At 39.6% G+C, this 22,173-nt stretch overlaps 1 protein-coding gene across 2 annotated transcripts in view; it reads left to right on the top strand.

The window, feature by feature from the left end:
* The first annotated feature begins 784 nt into the window (after window positions 1–784).
* PALS1 (protein associated with LIN7 1, MAGUK p55 family member) overlaps window positions 785–22,173 on the top strand; it is a 58,084-nt gene continuing 36,695 nt past the window's right edge. For both annotated transcript variants that reach the window (XM_080618976.1, XM_080618975.1), the window contains exon 1: window positions 785–956. The gene's annotated coding sequence lies outside the window, so the exon portion shown is untranslated. The remainder of the gene's footprint in view (window positions 957–22,173) is intronic.

Here is a 22,173-nt window from a genome sequence, read left to right as displayed (position 1 = left end):
ATTTCCTTGGTTCTGTAAAACAGCCATGGATACAAAAACCCTAGTAAAATTACTTGTAATGTCCTGTTTCCTTTATTGTTCCACGCATTGTGTTCTGGGTGCCTTCTTGCCTCAGCCTCTCTCCTGTCTCCCAAAGGCGGATCGGACTCTCAAATAGGTGTATAAACATTTTTCTCCCCACAACTGGCCGAAGCCTGGCGGAGGCACTCAGTCTCGGGTTGTGGCCTCAGCAGAACTACAAGGAGAATAGACGGATTGATAAGGAGGGTGGAGGAGAAAGGGACTGCAGAGGCATGGTGCAACTAGGACACACGCCAGCTGCAGCAGGCAGCAGCACAGTGGGCAGGAAGAAGCAGCTGGAAACAGGAGAGGAGGAAGGAGCAGCATGCAGGCAAACCACCTCAGTCCAGGGCACAGGAGCTCCCGTGGCGGTGCCTCTCCCGGTTGCAGAGAGCACTGTGGTAGAAAGACGGAACATCGCTGCGGGAAGATGGAGACGCTGAAGCAGCACCATGTCTTCTGTGCCCTACCCAGCCCCTCAGGGAGCGCTGAGGTAAACCACAGCCCCCCAACCGTCAACACGGCTGCGACCGTTCAGGGTGCACCAATCCAGGCCGGCAGGGGGCGCACACTTAGCACGTCCGGTCTCGCCCCTGCCCAGTCAGCGGCCGGGGCGGCCCCGGCGGAGGCTGTGGGGCGGCTCCGCGCTTGCGCGGCTGGGCTGGGCCGGGCCTGGGGGCCGGCGCTGGAGTGGGCGCGGGGGGCAGGGACGGGCCGTGCCGGGCCGGGCTGGGCTTGGTTGGTCGGTCGGTCGGCGGCTGCGCAGCTGCCCGGGGGCTGTGGCCGGCGGCTGGCTGGGTCCGTGGTGTTTCGGCGGAGAGGTGCTGCAGAGTGTGGGCGACTCTGACTTCCAGTCGGCGGCTGCGCTGGAGCGTGTTAGCGACGGTGAAAGGACGGTGAGAGCAGTCCGCGTTCTCGCGTCCGGCGTGCGAGCAACAGGTCCAGATGCGGAGCCGCCAGTTTCGGCTTATCGGGAAGCCTACCCCACTGCCACGGGGCCCGCAAAGGCCTGGGGGTCCGGGCGGGCCGGTGTGGCAGGGCCAGAGCTCGACGGCTTTCGGGGGACCGCGTTGTCCCCCGCCTCGCGGGGCGGTGGCCCGGGCTGTGCCCCGACCGGGAGGGGCGGCCCCGGCTGCTGCGGTTACAGGTGCCTGCGCCGCTGGGCGCCCGGGGCCGGTGCCACTGCGGGAGCGGGGGGGGTGAATGTGGCGGCCTGGGCTGCCTCCTGAGAGCCAGTCCCGCGGCCGCCCTCCCGCGGGTCGCCCCCCGGGCGGGTGCGGCGAGCTTAGGCCCGGAATTGTAAGAAAACCCTCCCGTGTTTGGCTGTGTGTGTGCTTTCCCTGAGTGGTTGTAGGGGTGTGTGTTTATGGCTTAATGAGGGGAGAAACTTGCGGCTTCCCCGTTCGGAAGTTCAGACCTTTTGGTAGTTCTGCGTTTGGAAATGGTGCCACTGTAAAGAGATCGCTTCGTGTTGATTTACGAAGCTTTGCAGGGTTCAGTTAGAGTAGGCTGGATAGGAGCAACTTCCAGTGTCTTTTATAGTCTGCAGTGGTTAATGTATGCCCTGCCTTGGCACGGCTTCGCTTCCAGAAAGCCTGTGCTGGCGGTATTTGGCGGTGGTGGTGCTTCCCTGGCTGAGGGACAGGCTCTGTAGCCGTGTTGTGATAGAGGCTCTGCAGGCAAGCAACAGAGTGCGCCGTGACTTTGAGCCTGGTGAGATGGTCTGCACAAGAAAATTAAATTAACTTGTACTTGGCCTTTTAGGAAAACAGTTATATGTCTAAAGTAATAATGTTCTTAAATGTCTCATGTGGGACAGATCCCTAAGAAAGAACGGGATATATTTAAACGAGTAAATATCAGCCACTGCTGTGAGGTTTTTTTCTTTTAAAAGGTAATTCTTAAAGCTTCTATAATGGAAAAAAACTAGTTGGAAAAAAAACTAGTTCCACAGCTCACTTACTAGAACAAAATACTTGTATTTTAGGTAAGTGATGATCAGTGACTACAGTCAAACTTCTCGAGACTGGTGGTGGTCTTTTCCTAAGTGTCTGCTGCTTCAGTGCACAGATTCCTATCTTTAAAGGGACTTCTCTGTCTTTTTGGAGGATTGAGGTGTTTTCCCTGAATTTGTCAAAACCAGGAGAATTCTGTATTGTCTTAAATTAGGCATCCAACCCTACAGTCTTGGTTTTATTCTGTCCCCTGAGTTTTCACATATAGTACATCTTTTTTCTTCATTTTAGAGCTGTTACTGCAAATCTAGATGCCACTTTAGAGTCTGGCTGGTTTATACACATGTGAACTGTTTTCCAACATACTGTGGTCCAAACAAATTCAATGTTTCACATATTGAAAGCTTAACCGATGGTTAGTATTGTAGATGGTTTAATAAGACATCAAATATATTGTAGGATGTTGTGAATCAGCATGCTAGAATGTTAAATTTAATTAACCATTAATAAATTAATACAGAGTTAAATGTTAATACATGATCGCTTAACACTTTTCAAAGTAGTTCTTTCTGATTTTGCATCTTTCCAGTGTATGTCATGTTGCCTTGCAGTGTATGGTATAGCAGTGGGTGGTAGCTTTTGCTATGTAGAATTAAGGCAATGTTGAAGATAATAGATTTACTTAACTTTTATTAAGTTTCCTTTCAAAATATCTGAACTTACTTAGAAATGTAAATCAAAATGTTTCTTTACTAGACTGATTTAGCTGCCTTAGGAATCTACAGGAGCTACTCATTGAGGGGTATCAGGCATGTTTCATTACCACAGCAATATGTGACATAGAAGCTGTAAAAATACGATGTATAGGGTCTCATTCATACCGAGGGTTATGGATGCAGAGAACTTAATGTAGTCTGAAGTTCATATGCGTCCACATATTTTCCCATGTAAATAATTATATTTTTATCACACTTCCGTATGCTGGGTTTTAATTAAAATCTCTTGCTATGGTTTGAAGTTGTGGGGTCTTAAAAATCCTGTGGCATTTTTATATGCAGATTGTGTCTCAAAGACTGGATCTTAGCTTCAGATGATAACAGTTGTAACTACCTGTTTCAGTTACCAATTTTATTTTTTCCAGTTTGCACTTTTGATTAAGTGCATTCGTTTTACAGTGTAGGGGTTTTAGAATCCTGAAGGCTATTTCAGGCAGTCTGCTACTTAGGTAACAGGATTTGGATTTGTATTCATGTGTCATGTTAAAATTCTTAAATGTTCTAGCAGCTAGCTTTTTTTTGAAGTACTTTTGCAGTGTGACAGGTAGTGTTGCAAAGCGGCTTGACATTACGGTATTTGGAACGTTAATTACTGCTTTGGTTATCAGAAAACCTCAAGACTTCTTGTAAATATTAATTAAATACTGCTCTATTGTTTTCCTTTTATTAATGGGCAAAGAGGCATTTGTATGTTTGAAAAGGTTTGCTGCAGTGTCTGTGATACAAAACTCAGTGGAAACAGTGTATACTGTGGTTTAAAATCAGGCATGTTGACAAAATGATTTTTTCTACTATAGTTATCTACTCTGGAGTTTTCTTCAGTACAACTATTCTGACAAAAAACACATTTTATGGACACGTTCTCCTTCCTGCACTCCCAGTGTAGTTATATGACAAAATGTTTTAAGTGTAACTCATACTAAAGTGTGAAGGAGAACTCTGAGCAAGAAGAGGAAATTATGACTAGTTTGTATACCAGGCATTTTTAAAGAAAGCTTTGGGGTTTTTGTGGCTTGTGTGTTGTTTTATTTTTGTTCGTTTGTTTGTGGCTTTTTTGTTTGGGTTTTGTTTTGTTTTGTTTTTAATAGAGCTGATAAATTGTGTATGTTTATTAGTGAAGACTTGGTTTATACTGCAAGGCTGTCTAATTGCATACTAATACATAGCTGTGGGAAGAAAAAAATGCCATAACTCTCAAAGCTTGCATCAGTTAAATTAGAAAATTAGAAAGCAAGCAGAGGTACCTTTAGCAATGCACGATTGTGTAAGGACTGCTTCTGTTACTGTGAAACAGGAAGCACAGAAATCTTGCATAATTTTTTTTTGTTTGTTTTTGTATTCTAGAAAAAAAGGATGTGATGTTGCATTTCTTTACAGATGGATAAGTGGTTTGAGTACCTGTGCAGTATGTTGAGATTTGAGTTCAAATCCTTCTACTCTTTGGGGAAATTTGAACCCCCCCATCTGTCAGTTCCCAAAGGGAGTGCCTAAACTGCCAGGCCATGGGTGTTTAGGTGTGAAGTGCTTCCAGACACCAGTCAGTTTTATTCTTGAGGAGTAGTATTCATTTGGGAATGAAGTGAGTGGGATATGTATCCCAGGGGCTGGCTGGCAAGAAGCATGATCAAGTAGAAATTTGTGATATGAACCCAGGTCTCCTTGTTAAAGGCAAGGTATTAAAAGAGTAGATGAAAGGAGTTTTATTTAATTTCCCTCCCGCTTCCCATAGCATGGTGTGAAATTCTGTAGACTTAAATCTCTGATCATTCTCTTTATGGTTATTCTTGGCTGACTTGGGCAATTCCTACTCATGTTAAGATATTTGAACAGCACCAGTAATATGTACCCTTATCATTGTAGAGTGAAGCTTGGTTGCTTATCTCTGTGAGTTGTGGAGTCTAGTAGGTGCCATGGTGTTTAGATTGCTTGTGGATCTAATTCTGCTTTCTTATAAGATGCCAAATAATTAGATATAAAAATGTAATTGTTTCAACATACCTGTAGTTACTACCTTTTATATAAAGATCACCTCAGTACCTTGTGTTTCCTTAAGTGATTTGCCTGTTGCAACAGATCTTTGTTCTGATTGGCCATAATTGCCTTATGAAGAAAAATAATGAGTAAGAAATAGTTTATGTGATTTAATGTTAATGTTCTTAATACTTGGGTTTGCCTCTAGTATATCTCATTTTTTTAAATGCCTTTCCTAGAATTAAAGGCTTAACAGTTGATACATGTGACAGTGAAGCTCATGGTTGCTAGTCATAAACCTTAGTATCTGAATTGGCTGCATATACTATATCAGCATAGAAAATAAACTCATTTCCTGCAAAGTTCTAATTCAACAATAGATGATATAATAGATACAAATTCTGTAAAAAAGATTTTTCTTAAGAAAAATAAGATAGAAACCAAACCTGAAGTTTCTTTCTTGTCTTGTATTCATCTTGTGAGGAAACTGTTGGAAGATCATACTTGGTTATTTGGCCATAACAGATGATTTAGAAGACTCTCAAATGTGTTTGGGTTTTGGTTTTCTTTTTTGGTTGGGGTGGGGAGTAGTTTAGATTTCTGGTAAGTGATAGGACAGTCAAGTACTCCTTTTGTGAAGAAACCCAATAGTATGTTAGCATATAAAGCACATACCTGCGTATGCACATCAACCATTATCTGAGTACTTGGTGTGAATTTTCCTATTTCCATGGTGAGAAGTTGTATTTTCAAGCTCTCTAGAAAGCTGAATTAGGCAAAGCTAAAAACCTTTGATAACCAGGAAGTGCCAGTGCAACCTCAGGAGTTGCTCTTTGACTTGGTGATGGTGCTAGGAGGTGGCTGTATGCATTCCAAGTCTGTTTCCAAGGATAAGCATGTATTTTTAAAGTCAGGAAGGAGGGGCTGGAAAACTATTCATTTAGGTACCAGTGGTGTTGAGTGGTGTTCTGTGAGATCAGAGGAGAACAATGTATATTGGTGCCTAAAAGGGTCACTTCTCATTTTGACAGTATAGGTAGAAGATTTACAGTGATACATGTATGAGCTGTTAGCAGTGTGATGGCATAGAGTGACTTGTGTTTAATGAGGTGTTTACGAAAAAATACTGAAACTCTAAAAGTTCACTGTGTTCAAGGCTGAAAGCAGCTCATATGTAATTAGTATGTTGTCTTAGTAAAAAAACTTGAGAGAAATTACTTCACTTGTGATGTTTCCCATCGCCTCTCCATTTCCCTGGAAGCAAATCTTTATCTTGGTTTGGGTAGCAGAGAGAGCAAAGTCAGCTCTCAAATGAATATTCAAATGTAGAATCATAAAATAGTTAGTGTTGGAAAGGACCTTAAGATCATCTAGTTCCAACCCCCCTGTCGTGGGCAGGGACACCTCACACTAAACCATGTCACCCAAGGCTCTGTCCAACCTGGCCTTGTAAATCTAAGTGTTTCTTTAACTAGAATGATCTTCATGATTAAGGTCAATGAAAGTAATATGCTTCAGTAATGACTTCTGTATTAATACAACTTATTTAGAAGCTGATTTTAGTGTGTCAGGGGAGAAATCTAGGGAGGAAAGAATATTATTCTGTGTGGTGGTTGCAGTACTAAGTTAAATTTTTCAGCACAGCAAAAATATCAAGGCAACTTTTTCTTCAGAATGTGGTACCACTGTGCCTAAAGCTAAGGCTTGATCTTAATATTGGACCATGCTGTGTTCCTGCAGTGTCATGGTTGAGAACTTGTCATCTTGTTTGTCTCATTTTATCAAATTGATATTGATTTGTCAGTTACTGCTAGTGAAATTTGAGATTGCTTAATCATAGATTAATGCAGTGTACCTTGGCGAAGAAAATTCAGGTTGCTTTTGTAGAAAAACTGTGATACAGATAAATTGCATTGTGCACCATAGAAATTATTTACATGTACTAGCTAAGAGAACATGTTGCTAATTCCTCTGATATTACCTATTTTCTAATGTTCTCATCTCTGAAGGTAAAACTCATGCTTTCAGGTTAAGCATTGAGATTTCAAACAGGTGAGGGTTTGGATTGTATTGACTTGTATTATATTGATTATATTTCTTAGGTATGTATATCCTTGTTTTCAGAGAGCAAATCTTTTCCTGATGTCTGAAAGGGCATATGATGTCAGCAGATAAACTTGGTCCTGGGTTAGTGGGAGAATACAGCATTAGCAGACATTATGTGCTTTCTGCAGAATCAATTCCTGTAGGATCAAGTGGTGATGGAATTGCTTAGTGCTACTATGCAGTGGCATTTACATTTTGTTTGAAAGGTATTAGAAGTTGTCGGATGCAGGAGAGAAGTGCATTGAAATGGAGCTGGATATATGTCTTTAAAGGTGGTGATTGTTATTGTAAGATAATTAAAACAAACATAATGCAAGCTCTTACCATTCCTTTTTCTTTTTTTTTTTTTTCCCCCCAATGATGAAGATGTGTTCTAAATTGGTAACCTAATTACTTACAGGGAGGAATTAGCACAGTGTCTTAAAGTGAGATAAAAGCTGATCAGCTCAGCATTGTCTTGTTGGGCTGACCGACTAAATGACTTATGAGCCCAGCAGTACTGCTTTTGATCTTGTCTGTTTCACATCTTTTTTTTTTTTTTTTTTTGAGAGTATAAATAGCACTAAAAATCAGTTGGAGCGTAAGTTGTTATTAGATTTGCAGACTTCTTCCGTTGAATTATCAGTTTGATCATTGCCTGTTCATGAAATATTTATCTAGTTGTGTTACGATCGTCTCAAGACTTTGTTACGTACCGCTTCCTGACAAAGCATCCTGCTTCAAGCTGGTGTGATGAGGGCTGGCTACAACTCTGAAGAGGCAAGTTACTTGGCTTCTTTCGAAAGAGAAGGAACATGGCAACCTGAGGATTCTGCAATAGGGTAGACACTTACCTACTTTTTAGCCTACTTAAATTTTTCTTTCTTCACTGGCTCATCAAGCATAATGTAAAGATTAAGGACTTAAAGTGCATCCCAAGGAAAGCCAGAAATCCAAAAAGTAAATGTCACTTGTCTTTCCTCCCAAAAGAAAAAATCCTGAGGATGGTTTTAAGGTAACAGAAGAGGCTAAAAGCTGTTAGAGACCAGTTGTTTTGACATATTTTGTGTGTCATTACTTTCTTTAAGCTTTTGCCAATTTTCAAATAAGGAGAGGTCAGAACGAGGTGCAGAGAAGAGCTGTTTCTTCTTGACTGAAAAAGAGAACTCTGCATCTAATTACATGATCTTTTGAAGCAGCAGTTATTTTGACTTATTGCTTATGAAGTAATTTTTAGGTTAAACATTCCTCTTGCTATCAGTGTCTTGTTTAGACTAGTAAGCTTACTGCTATTAGGAAGTAGTCATATGATCAATTTTGAAGTCATGATGTATTGGTTTTCCTTTGATCTTTCCTGGTTTAATATGGACTACTTACTTTTTGCTTGGTAACTTCTGTTGCTCATTTTCTTGCATCCTTTCCTTTTGCAGACCTTCAAGCAAGAAGGTCTTTCTTAGTCTCCAGTCTCTCTAGACAGGAAAGATGGACAATATTGGGAAGGAAACAAAGGTTCTTTGTGCTGGATCACACCATTCCTATTCTGTTGTCTTACAACCTTTTGCATTCTCTTCCTATTATATTATTGCCTTGTATCTAAGGTTGGATTGGCCTGTAAAAGAGTGCCTATACTTAGCATTTCTTTCATGTTGCAGTACCATCCTGGTTCTTCAGATCTTCTGGTGCTTGTGTTCTCTTGACAGCTTTGATATACTCAAAGTTACTCCTATTTCAGTGTGAAGTTTTTCTGTAATAAGAGTGAAGTTAAGCAGGAATATTGCTTTTTATGGTACATAATGATGACTGTTACCTAGTACTGTGCAAAACAGAGTAGTTCAGTGCCAGGAGCTCAAGAAATAATTTTTAGCAAGTGTGTGGTGGGTCTGTGAGTGTAGAAAAATTGGACCAGACTCTCAGTTTCTGTAGAACTGTTGAGAAACTTATCTTTAACCATAGTATCTGTTTGTTTTGCTTTATGTAGTGTGTCAGCCAGAAAGCCAACAAAATGCTGAATGTATCAGAAAAGGCATTAACATGACAGGAGACATCATATTACAGCTGTGCAAAACCCTGCTGTCTTCATTCTTGTTTACAGTTCAGGTCACTGCATTTAAAGGGAGTAGACAGCAGAACACGCAAAAAAAGGGGGGGGGGGGTGGGCACAAAAAATGGAGGGATGGAGCCTTTCAAGAAGAGACTGGCAAGACTGGAACCTTACAGTTGGAAGCTGATATGATGGAAATTTTGGGGGGGAACCCATCAAGGCAGTGGACTTTACAAATGCACTATGCAGTTGATTCAAATGGTAGGTTTGAAGCAGATAAAAGAAGCTGTTTCTTCACATTCTGGGTGGTGAACTACTGGCTTTTATTGCCATAGGAGTTTCTGGAGGCAACTTCAAACAAGGGGTTATACAGATTTGCAGGCAACTGATCCATTGACAGATACATTTAATGGTTCATAATTGAATAGGGATATACCATCTACTGTCCTTCACCAGTCAAACTTCTGGGTGCATAAGTTATCCCTGAACAGCATTTCTGGTTGCTACTGCCAGATGGAAGAGTTCTGGGCTTGATGGATCATTGGTCTGACTCCTTAGGGCATTTCTATGTTATCCTAAACAGTCAGAAACCACGTTTTACACACCTTCCTGAAATTTGTTCTGTAAAAATGTGGTAGCCTGTCTGAGCAGATACTGTGTTGCACTGTCCGGACTACAAGCATGTAACAAGCTGGGGGTTTCTGGAGGTTGGTTTGTTTTTAAAAAAGGGAGAAACTGAAGAGCTGGAAAATCTCAAGAGGTTATCAAAATAGATCAGCAATATAATAATGCAATAACTGTAAGCTCCTGTCTACAAAAATGTCAAATTTGGTCTCATTTGGGATTCTGTGTTAATGGCTTAGTTTTGGTCAGTGGACAATGTGCTAAGCTGGGTAGGGCCCTCTGTTATAAATGTAACTGAGTGATGCTGACCTTGGAATTCGTATGATGTTCGGAGAAGCAAAGGAATCTTGGAAGCTAAAAATATCAGATAAAGGTGAGTGGAAGGAGACAATCTGCAGAAGTGACCAGTTAGGCCTGCTTATTATGTACAAGGTTTTTGAACTCTTCAGTGTGGTTTCCATGGGTGATCAGTGGTGGTTCATAATTTATAAACCTTATATAAAGCATTGTATGTGTTTAATCCTGAAGAAAAGTATTAGGGTGATAACTGCATGGTACAGATTTCAAGAACTTTTCTTAATAGGTTGTGCAGAATCTGAAATACCACTCTTGTAGTTGTAAAGTATTAAATACTTGCATATATGGGGTTCTTAATTCAACAGCTCGAGTTGCAGATCTGAATTTTTATATGCTTTGTCACCTAATCCAGTTTCTGACTTCTGTTGGTGAGAACTTCATACATGTTTTCCTCCTGTCAATATTTTTGAAGTCTTTTCAACACAAATATTTAATGAATTCAGCTGCATACCTAAGTGGCTGAGTAGTAAATGTAGGCTAGTGTGTGTTGCCTGTTAAGTGCACACTTGGCAAATCTTAGAAGATATTTAACACTGTTCTCTTGGTATTACGTGCGTTAGTGCTCCTTGTAACTCCTGTAGTTGCAACTTCATGTGATGATTAAAATTCCATGCAAAACTTCAGTTCTTGATTTGTTAAAGCTATTTGAAATTGAGTATTCAGCCTTTAAGATACCAAAGATGACTAATGAGTGCCTTAATTTCTAATTGTTTTAAAAGTTCCTATTGTGCTTCTGAAACTTTTTGGCGAGAGTTTTGTATTTTTGAGTGGATTTGTGACAAGTGGAACATCTGATTCATCTACTTTAGAAGAAATTTACATTGTCATTACAGCTCTGGGAAATCTTGCCGAATTTGGTGATGTCTGTTTTTTTACCTTTCCTTGCTTAGCTCCTCTGCTATAGTTCATAGGTGCTTATTATTCCTCTGTCTTTACAGTTCATAGTGTAATATCTGACCAAATTAAGGTGCTGGTCTTAATGGTGAACTGACTGAGGTGTCAGCACATGTTCTCTTCTGCCAGCTCTGCTTTTGGGATCAGTGACTTCTGATGGGAGAATAGCCTATAGCTGAGGATAGTAACTTAATCTGCTGCAACAAGATTTGCTAGAGCTTGTCTATCAACATCTTTAGTTTAAGCTTGCTGTCTTTTCAACTCAGCTTCCTATGCAGCCTTATTTGAGAAGAGTAACATGAGGAGAAATAATAATTTGCCTTATTTTATGATCTCTTTGCAACAAATTCCATGTGTAACTTCTGAGTTGTACTTTGAAGAAGCCCTAAACAATCAAGCATGTTATTGCTGAGAATTACACCGCTGCAGGTATCAAGGATTCATATATCATTGTATTAGTAAAATCTTACAGTTTTATTTCTGAAAAAATTTATTTAACAGATAAAATTTGCACTGGCTTTGATTTCCAGACTTGCAGTGTAGAGCCATCCAGAAATGCACTGCATCAGTTTAATATACTCAACCACAGGTTATGCAGAACCAAAAGTAAAATACAGACATTGTTAAAAAATGGTATTTTATATTTTGCTCAAAGTAAGACTGAAGTATTGTGCATGGGAGCTATTAGGATGCGTGCTTAAAGTTTAGAGGAATAAGAAAGCATGAGAAGTATGTCCATGGTCTTAGCTTGTTAAAATTGAAAGTTCTGTAATAAATACCCCTTGTTTGTGTTCAGAATTCCAGAACTGGTCTTAATAGAGTATAGGTACATAGTTAGAATGATTTGAGTTTGTGGAGCATGAAAATACTCATAAATCTCATTGACCTGAAATAGTAGATTCTGATTTCAATACAGAATTTGTTAGGTGATTTGGTTTTGTTTTTTTTTTATTTGGTTGGTTGGTTGGGGTTTTTTAATTATCCTCCTCCCCCCTACCTCCCCTGAAACTCAGCATATTTTTTTTCAATCTGTGAATGTTGACTATATATCTGGAATTAGTTTGATCTCTTCATAAATGTAGAATTCATCAAGAACAAAAAGGTTATGAATGCTGATTCTGGTGGATGTTCTTCTCTAGATAAATATGAGTAAATAGTTTTCTAATACAGAATGTCAGCTGAGCTCAGGTTGAAGATGCATCCCAGATATACAAGTATCTTCCAGCCAATTGGTTAGTTGGAAAAGGGCATGTGAAGCTTTTGGTTCAAGTTCCAAAACTTCTGGAGTGTTGAGTGAAGTCTGACTGTGGCATACATAAACCTCCCTATTTTTGCTGTATTATTTAGGCTTTACAAAAATAAATTTTATTGCAGGCATTGTAGCCTTGATAGTGCTGAAACAAAATTCTATGCCTGTATTGCCAAGATGATTTGCAGTCTTTGAGGACCGGACAGAATTACAACTCCTCTCAAATGTTTTCTTTAAATTGAGCAGGATAAAACCGTTTTACTTTAACAGAGTGTCTCTGGTAAACAGGTATGTCAGAAGGATAAAATAGTTGCTTTAATTTCAGAAGCTGTAAATTTCTGCAGCTTTAAAGCAAAGATTGTAGACTTGACTTGGAAAATTGAATGCATTATTGGAAGTATTAGGGTTCTGGTATGATTAATCTATTGTTTCCACTTACAATCACTAATGGCTACTACATTGATTATTTTAAAATGAATTTAAGGTATAACCTGACCTAAATTGCATTTTAATAATTCAGTCTGCAGTGACAAAACAGAAATAATGGACAATAGATAACCTACATCCCAGAATTTGTTTGTTTCCCAAGTAGCTGATGGTAAAAAGTAATGATAAAAATTTAGAAACTCCTGTCAAGACTCCCAGAAAATCAGATAAACCTGCTTTGATTTAACTTATTAGCATAGTTGGTTGATTTGGCACTTAAGATTAAACCCAGTGACCAGAATTGCCACTTGGTTGCTCCGAGTAATTGGCATGTGAACAGTATTGCAGCGCTTGTTCAGGAGGTCAGAACCTATGTTCTCACTCTGAAGAATTAGAAAGCATAATCTTGGAACCTTGGGGTTTTTTCCTACCATCACAAAGAGTGCATGTAACAAGTGCTCAGAGGGGTGGTGGAAAAGGAAGTAATATGTGGAGCTGCTAATGAAACATCTCTGTACAGTTGTCTGAGGAGCTGCTTTCAAGTAAGGTACCAGTGCTGTTCACAGTGTACCTGCTGGGTAGAAGTCGGGCTAGGCTTTTGGGCTTTTTAGAAATCTAATACTGCTTCGTAAGTCTGCTACCCTCTCTTGATCTCTAGTCTTAGAGGAACTCTTAAGCCACAAAGACTTGCTTTTGTACATCTGATAAATGGAAAATACAGGACTGCAGCATCTGCTTTACTTTTTGAACTTTCTTACTATGACAAAACTGAAGTATTACCAGAACTGATTTTACTGGTGCAGTGTGCAATATTTCAATTGTCAGTTAAAATTCTGTATTAATAGTATTTTCAGTCTATTCAAATTTGCCTGAAGGACTATATTAAATGGCTTCATAATGAGCCTATGCGGTATCCGTAGGAACGACAGTTGCATGTTCTAGAGAGTAAAGGAGTTTAAAGTTGGTGCCCAGACACTAGCCTACCACCTGGCCAGGACACTGCAGAGCCATACTGTGGGATGGGATGCACTGGAGTATCAGGGAGGGGCAAGCTATTGCCTGAGAGCCACATTTGCTTCATTTGTGATTAAAATGCATGTGCCTGAGCTAATAAGTCGTCAAGAACTTGGGTAGTCTGGTTAGCATAGCACAGAAATTAAATTCAGCATGGTTTACTAATTTCAGGCCACTGCCAGTTGTGCTGGACCCTGGGACTTGAGTGTCACTTCAGTTTAGTCTTCTGAACACATAGCTGTGGGCTTTGTTGTTATGCAGAGTTTCCCAGTCCCTCCAGCTCGCTGGAAATATGACTAAAGTATTTTTAGTACAGATTTAAAAATGTGTTTTGTTTCAGGCATTAGACTGAGAGGTACTTTGAAAATTGTGCTAGGAGACTGTTTCTAATTGACCTACCGTCATGTCAGGCTTCATGATTATCCTCACTCAGTCCTGTGGTGAAAAATTACTGGTTGAAAAAAATTTCTGAGACATTTTGAGATCCTGACACTCCTCCCCTTGAGCTGGGAAATGGAGGGAGCCTGCAGCACTGTCCTAACGATACTATTTAGCTGCTATAGCTGTGCGATGGGTTGATATCCTTGTATTTGGATGTCTTTTTCAGTTTATGCAGCTATTTCATAGAATCATAGAATAGTCAGGGTTGGAAAGGACCTTAAGATCATCTAGTTCCAACCTCCCTGCCATGGGCAGGGACACCTCACACTAAACCATGTCACCCAAGGCTTTGTCCAGCCTAGCCTTGAACACTGCCAGGGATGGAGCATTCACAACTTCCTGGGCAGCCCATTCCAGTGCCTCACCACCAATTTGGATCCTTTTGTGCACTGTCCTCCATAAAATCTTAATGACTTTTGTAAGCTGTTTATTTTTGTAAGCAAACCATTTTTTCTCTAATTTTTGTTGACTAGTCCTGTTGTTGTTTAATTAATAATGCATTATTTAACTTTTGTAGGCTGTTCCTTAACTGTATGTCCTTTTGTGCATTTCTCTTTTTCATGTGTAGACTTCGTTATGTCTCTGATGCTGCTGATCTTCAGACCCTGCAGTGATTTAGGTAGATATCAAGATAATACTGCTTAAATAGTAGTTTTGTTTGCACTGGGTAATATTACTGGATTGCATTCTAACTGATTCTGTAATTCTTATTTTTGTCAGACCTGGAAGCTCGCATTTGTAAATGGGACCCAAAAATCCTAATCCATGTTTGTAAAGTTCTGAAATTGAGAAAGCATATAGCATCACTGTCATCTTGGATTTTATCTGATATGCAGGGCAAGTACGCTTCTCTTTCTCCGTTGCCTTTGGGTACTTCTCTGATCCTGAATCATTTGTTACTGATCACACAGCACTGTTCTGGAGCGAGTTTGGATCTTACTTGTTCTTTCACTTAAATACGTGAGGACGTGGAATTTTCTTGTCTGTGATTTTTTTTTTTTTTTTTTTTTTTTTGGGTATGAAGTGCCTCTTCTATACCCAGTAACAGTTGGTAACAATTTTGCTTTTAAAAGTCTGTAACTGATCAAAAATTGTAATTGTTTTGGTGATGGAAAGAGGCTACTGTTGTATGTGCAGATAACCTCACATTAGAGCTTTTCACTACTGAGAATGGAAGGCGTCTTTCTCCTGGATTTTTCTGCCATTTTATTCCACCAAGGTGACTCGTGGAAGGCTCTAGTCATGCCAAAGCCACAGTAAAATAAGTGAGGAAAGGGATTTAGAATAAAGTAAAGGATGTCTCCATCTTGCAGAATCTTATCCTAAGTTCAAGTGGGAAAACAAGTGGGAAACCTAGTAGCAAGAAGTAGAGGCTGTAATTCACAATTGTTTCAAAACACAGATATGTGTGTTTTGAGGCATGTTTGGTGTTGATTGTTTCATCCTGAAGTTTTTTAGCTGTGCTGCTATAATGCATTGTGAGAATTTGCTGCTGCTTAATCTTGAGAAAGTACATTTAGGAAAACTAGTTTTCCGTTTCAGCTGGTCAGGTCTTCTCAAATTGCCAGGCAAGAGAAGGGCCAAGTATTTTCAATCTTTGCGGTGACCAAACTTGGGCATACAGTAACTGGAGTTCTTGCTGCTTGTGAGATCCTAGGTATGTGTGTAGCTATGGTCCGGATGAAGTTTAGCAACTGAAACCCCTTGTATAAACCTGACTGCTTTGGGGTGACTGCAGTGAAGATGTATGTTCTGCTGCTGGTATGGCTTTGGTGCCTCACAGTGATATTCAGAGTTTTGTCTGCAAAATTTGCTGCCTTTTCCTGTTGCTAACAAGGTAGATGCATGAGACTGGATTGGTTTATTTTCTATGTACATAACCTTTTCAGTTTAATTTTCACCACATTTCCTATTCCTGAATCAGAGAAAATACACTTTCTTTACTTCCACCCCATCACACAGGAAACGGAGTTTATCTCTTCCAGTGGACCACAGCTTTCACTCTACTGTTACCATTTGGCTGACCTCTTTGATATGAAAAACTTCATATACAGACAGCGGCAGCTTCCCAAGCAGCATATGGAAATGCTTATATTGGCACCAAGCCCCATATCCAGTTAGTGGTCTTGCTGTCTGTTCTGTCATCTTAGTCATGCCCTTTGACACTGAATTCTGCTTTTTATTCAAGCAGGGAATTTAGAGTAATTTGACTTTGCTATTCTTTTGATCTTTGTTTGAATGAAAAAATTACTCCAGTTGCTCAAATTATGAGTGTCTCTCCATATTATTTGGTTTTAGACTCTCCCCTTTTATTCCTCCCTCTTTTTGTCCTCTACATTCTCATTCTCTTCTGTGGCATTTCTCAGGGAAAACAAAGATCTGTTCTCACTAGCATTCTACTGTACACAACTTGTGTGGTGGTCTGTGGAGCAGCAACTGAAGTCTTGACACCTGGTTTTGCAGTAGGGCAAGGCTGCCAGTTTTGGGGCAAAAGCACTGAGAATATTTCAAGCTGTCCTGTCATGTCATTGCTGGTGAATGCCAGTATTTGTGGCACAGTTCAGTTACCAGTTTAGTTTGGGGTAACTTCATAATTGTAACACTATTTTCTGGAATGCTTCAGTATCATGGAGTGTTGCCAATACAGTCTTGTAGGTAAAACTTGTTAGTTTACTTAGCTCTAGAAGAAAATGCCTGTCTGTGTGGTTTCAGCAAAAGGGGGCAGCAACCAGGATTATTATTTTGCTGAAGGATTTACAAAGTAATGCTTCCACTCAGAAGATTGTATTTTTATAGTTATGTAAATGTGAATTTAAGAAAGAGTACCTTGTGCCCAGAGTATTATGGTTCTTTTTTATTCAGAAGATTAGTAAAGTAAAACTTGTTAAAGACTAATTTACTAAAGCCTTTATCCTTTAACCCAAAGTAGAACTGCCAAATATGCAGCTTACATTTTTAGATAAGCTTAATGATGGGAAATTTGGCTCTAGGGTTTTGAATTTAATAGCAGTTTGTGTTCAGTTGGGTGGCATCAGTGTGTTCTTATGAAGCTCAAATTTCTAGTAAGTTTGTTCCAAAGGAGTCAGTATTATGGTTCTTTTGGAGTGAAACTAAACAATGATTAGTGAAGACAGTGCTACCTAAAGTCACTAGAAATGATGCTGTTTATAGTTTATGTCTTTGGCATTATTTTGAGACAGTTTCTCACTTTCTGGCTCAGAAGTACCTGATGACTGAGTTCTGAATATTTGGGCAAGAAAGTGTTGTGATATTTTCTTTACAGAGATTTATCACTTATGTTGGTATAATGCATATAAACATAATTTGCATCACTGGTACGTAGAACTTGATCTTTAGGTATTTTTTAAGGGGTTGGAGGTGTGATTGAGTCTTCTAAGTATTGTTCAATAACTTTTTTGAATGTATTTTTAGTATTTAGTGCCCTTTTGTGTAATACCTAATCAGTGCGCTTCACTGAGTATTAAAATTCAAAGATACCCTGCATTCATCAGTTGAAGGTGTTCTACCACTCTTCCTGTTTCCCCATTAAGAAATATCTGCATTGCTGAGATCTGACATCAGCCCCAGGAGGAAAGCTTTGGTTTAGAGAAGTTTCATTATCTTGCATTGATTAGAATTTGATTTAACTTTTATGCACGCTCATTTCAGGTAGAAGTGATGTCCAAATATTTTATCTCTTTTCTACTTTTCTGTTGAGAAACTTGTTTCAGGTGTTATAAAAGGTAAAGTGAGACAAATTAGTAAATTTTGAATGTGTACCGAGAACTAGGAAGACTGGCTGTTCCTGTATTGTGATTTCCATTTTGTCTTGCTGTTACCGGTTTTCTATATTGCAGTGGGTAGTAGTAAGTGAGTTTATGGAACTAATTTTAGTTGTCAGACACTTTAGAAGGTTCTAGTGATGGAGCAAAATTTGTGTTGGAGTTGGTGTTTGGGGTGGTTTGTGTGAGGTTTTTTGGGGGTTTTTTTGTTGGTTATTGAGAAAGTAATTACATACTAGTTAAGCAAAGTGTAAAGTAGAGATTAATACGCATTTCACTGTTTATCCACTTCACTGGCACAGAATATTAATGATGATTGAGATTATTTATTTTTTTCTTTAATAAAGCAGAAATTAAGTATTCAGCTTTCAACTTTGAAATTTAGGGGAGGGAAGGATTTAAAGATTCTACCAAAGAAAGAAAAGGTTGGTTTTAAACAAAGTTTTTAACACTACTGTTTGAAGAGTTGTCATCAGCTTGATTAGTTTAAGAATTGAGAGGAAATGCTTCAGGTGCTGTGTTAGAAGTTCATTTTACTAAAAGATTCACTCCATGATCTTAGGCAAAGAGAGGTTTCTGCTGAATTCTGCCTTTCTAGACGTTAAATCTTTGTTCCACAGTATGATTTGAGAGTTCTGTGGGGGGACTTGCATCACTTAGCTTACCAGTGGTTTTTTCCTTGACTTGCATAGTGATGTTTAACATCTCAAACAGTTCAAGTGATTATATGATTTTATGGACAGGATTATTGCACCAATACATATGAAAAAGGTTTGTCTTTCTTCATGTAGAAGGGAGTCTTAAATTCTTGTGATTTTATCAGAATTTTCTAATGTTTTCTTAATAAAAAGAACATTTGCTTTAACAGGGTTTCCAAACTGAATGTACTTTCTTTGATTTGACAAAAGAGTTGAACTGTGAAAAAACTGAAAGAGCTCTACAGCCACAGTGCTTATGTTCTTAAATTCAGTTTGCAGAAAGAAGTGAGTATGTGCCTGTCAGGGTTTTATCTTAATTTGTGTAGCTGATTGCTAACAGTACGCCCAAGAGTCCAATTATATTTAATAGGCAAGAGAGAGTGTTTTTATAAGGCACACAAGGTTTCTAATGTTATGTCTTTATGACGTTTGTGAAGCTTTCTTATGCATTTTTATTACAAAGTCTAGTAATGTAGGTTACTTACAAAGCAATCGAATTTTCGCATCCTATAGTGAAATTTTGGTAATACTTTGCATGAAGTATTTTTCTACAGGTTTTCATTATGACCTGTGTTTTAAGTTACTAGATGGTATAAGTTTGCTCAGCAGTCTTGATTTACAGTACGATCAAGGAATCACCATCAGTTTTTCGGTCATGGTTGGCATTGTTCCCACAAGTTTAACTGATCATTGTGATAAATTTTATGAAGCTATAAAGTAAGGGTGATTTTGACCATTTCCAAGTGGTTACCCATATGTGAATTCCATTGTATAGTTATATGTATGGCTGAGATAGTAGTACTTTTATTTCCATTAGCATTTGATAAGTAAACGTACCATTTTATGCCTTCTGCTGTAAGTACTCAGGAAATTAAGATTTGTCTGTTATTGCTGTCTGTGGTGTAAAAAACAAAAACCTCACCACCAAAAAAACCCCATGGATTCTCATGCAGTGTATTTATACTATTTACAGAGATAACAGGTTGAGACTACTGCTTGAGTATCTTCAAGTAACGAATGTGCAGAAATGTTCAGACTTTTCAGTAGGATCTCCTTTAATGCTCTCAAGACATGGGTGTTCAATTTACCATTTTTGTTTCAGAGGAAATAAGATACACACACATTTTGTGGTCCTTTACACCCGTGGTGTCTCAGGTTATGCCTTTTGCAAGAAAAAGGATTTTTTTCTCAAAAAAAGAGATTGTTCCAACCCGGGTCCTACACCTGGGTCGAAGCAATCCCAGGCACACCTACAGGTCGGGCAGAGAAGAGATTCAGAGCAGCCCTGCAGAGAAGGACTTGGGGGTGTTGCTCAGTGAGAAAATGAACATGAGCCGGCTTCAGTGTGCTCGCAGCCCAGAAAGCCAACTGCAGGCTGCAGTTGCATCAAAAAGAGCATGACCAGCAGGTCGAGGGAGGTGATCCTGTCCCTCTACTCTGCTATTGTGAGACCTCACTTGGAGTATTGTGTGCAGTTCTGGTGTCCTCAACATAAATGGGACATGGAACTGTTGGAACAAGTCCAGAGGAGGGCCACGAGGATGATGGGGGGACTGGAGCACCTCCTGTATGAAGATAGGCTGAGAAAGTTGGGGCTGTTCAGCCTGGAGAAGAGAAGGCTGCGTGAAGACTTCCTAGCAGCCTTCCAGTATCTGAAGGGGGCCTATAAGGATGCTGGGGAAGGACTCTTCATTAGGGACTGTAGTGATAGGACAAGGGGTAACAGGTTAAAACAGGGGAAGTTTAGATTGGATATAAGGAGGCAATTTTTTACTGTAAGGGTGGTGATGCACTGGAACGGGCTGCCCAGGGAAGTTGTGAATGCTCCATCCTTGGCGGTGTTCAAGGCCAGGTTGGACGGAGCTTTTGGGTTTAGTGTGAGATGTCCCTGCCCATAGCATGGGGGTTGGAACTAGGTGATCTTAAGGTCCTTTCCAGCCCTAACTATTCTATGATTCTGTGATTTTAACTGTCCTGTTTACATCCTCAGGAAGATGTGCAAGTGGTTATAAGTGTGTGGTTGCTTTTTTGTGGTATGGTTTCGTTGGGTTAGGGCTTTTTTTGTGGGTTTTGTTTTGATTTTTTTTTTTTTTTTTTAGGATGAAAAGCTCTTTCAAAGCCAGTAGCTGTTGCAATTTTTTTTTTTTTCAATTATTATTATTTTTATTTTTGAGGAGTGAAAGTGGGTGAATTCACAGAATATGGTTTCATGAGGTAAATTTCCATTTAAGTTGACTCTGGTGCTGGAGACAAGTTTCTACTTGTCTCGGTTCTCACCTCTTTACGTTCCAGGTCTCAACCACTTGTTCCTGCCCCTTGTGCCAATGCTCTCGACTTTCAGATATTGTGAGCTGGTTCAGCATGCCACTGACCAAAACCAAACAACCAAAAATATTTTGTAACGTTCTGTAATCTTGCTAAATTAAGGTGACTCAATGACAGATAGATTTGACAAGTTTAATAGCTATCAGAGGAGGTATTGCCTGTACAACCCAAAAGTGGAGGGTAAGGGAGCAGCCAAAAGAGAGTTATGAGACTGCAGTCTTTGCCAACAGCAAACTAGTCCTATTAACTGTCCAAGGAATCATACTGACAGTCAGTCTCCTTTTCTGGTTCTTGTCATACATTTATGGACTATGAGATCTCTGTTTGGAAGAATCCAAAAGTAGGGCACATGGGAAAGCCTAGACAGTTTTGTTTTTTACTAGTAGTTAGGGAGTTAGCCGTGCACAAGCATATGAATTGTGTGATTTCCCGTAAGAAATTACTGAAATGTTCTGCAAATACTAAGTGCTGTGGCTGACACACTGTAAAGAAACCAGAACATTTTGCAAAATCTGATCAGTTCTTTCAGTCTGCAAACTTGAGTTCTGACACTGCTACTTGTCTTCTATTTCTCAGGAGCGAGAAACGTTCTAGCAGATTTCATGGACATGAATTCACTTTAGCATAATTCTTCTCTGCATACTCCAAATGCCACCAGTTATTTCTTTAGGGATATATTTGCCTTAGCTGTACATTGCATTTATCCTGGTTGAGGATGGTTGCTTTCTTCGGTACTGTCAAGGTTTCTGTCCTTTTTTTAACAGGACATCTCACCATAGTAGTAACCTTGAAATGGGTGTTGTAGAAAAAATTAACATACACTGCATGGCTGGTACAGAACAGTCACCAGGATCTCTGATGCATTTAGGAATGAGAAACTTGTGATGTCAGAGACATGAGTATCTAAAATAGTTTTTGTTTTGGTGTTCCTCACTCCCTCTCGCCCTACCCCCCTCCTAAATAACTAGAGAAGAGCTCAAATGAAATGTGGTTATTCTGAGTTTGTTGTGTAAATGACTGAGTTCTGTGAAGGGCAGAGATTATCAATCATGCAGTTTTGTGGTTTACGTTCTATTTTTCAGAATTTCAGTCTTCAGAAATCTCAACTCATTTTTGTGGTCTGAAAGAATGCCAGAAGATCCTTACCCTCTTACTCCCTGCCCTCCCCCCCCAAGTAATATAGTAATGGAGCACTAATCAGGTTAAATCGTTAAGGACAATAATAAAAATTACTTTGTCACCCATTCAGATAGTATTGCAAAAAAGAGTTGAAAGAGAGCCCATGGAAGAAGGCTACAGAAAAAGGCTGGCACATGTATCTTTGTTACATGATGTTATGAGACTTTGCTTTTTGAACTTGCAAAGCTGATAGCTCAGTCATATAAATTTGAAAGACTGTCTTAGTCCCTATGTCTGGCCTCTCTGAAAATTGTGGAAATAGATAAGTAATGTTTCAGCATTTTTGGATGAAAGTT

The sequence above is a fragment of the Psittacula echo genome (assembly GCF_963264785.1).
Source record: "Psittacula echo genome assembly, chromosome: 5".
NCBI lineage: Eukaryota > Metazoa > Chordata > Aves > Psittaciformes > Psittacidae > Psittacula > Psittacula echo.
Note: the sequence above shows the minus strand (reverse complement) of the source record. Positions and strands in the feature narration are given on the sequence as shown.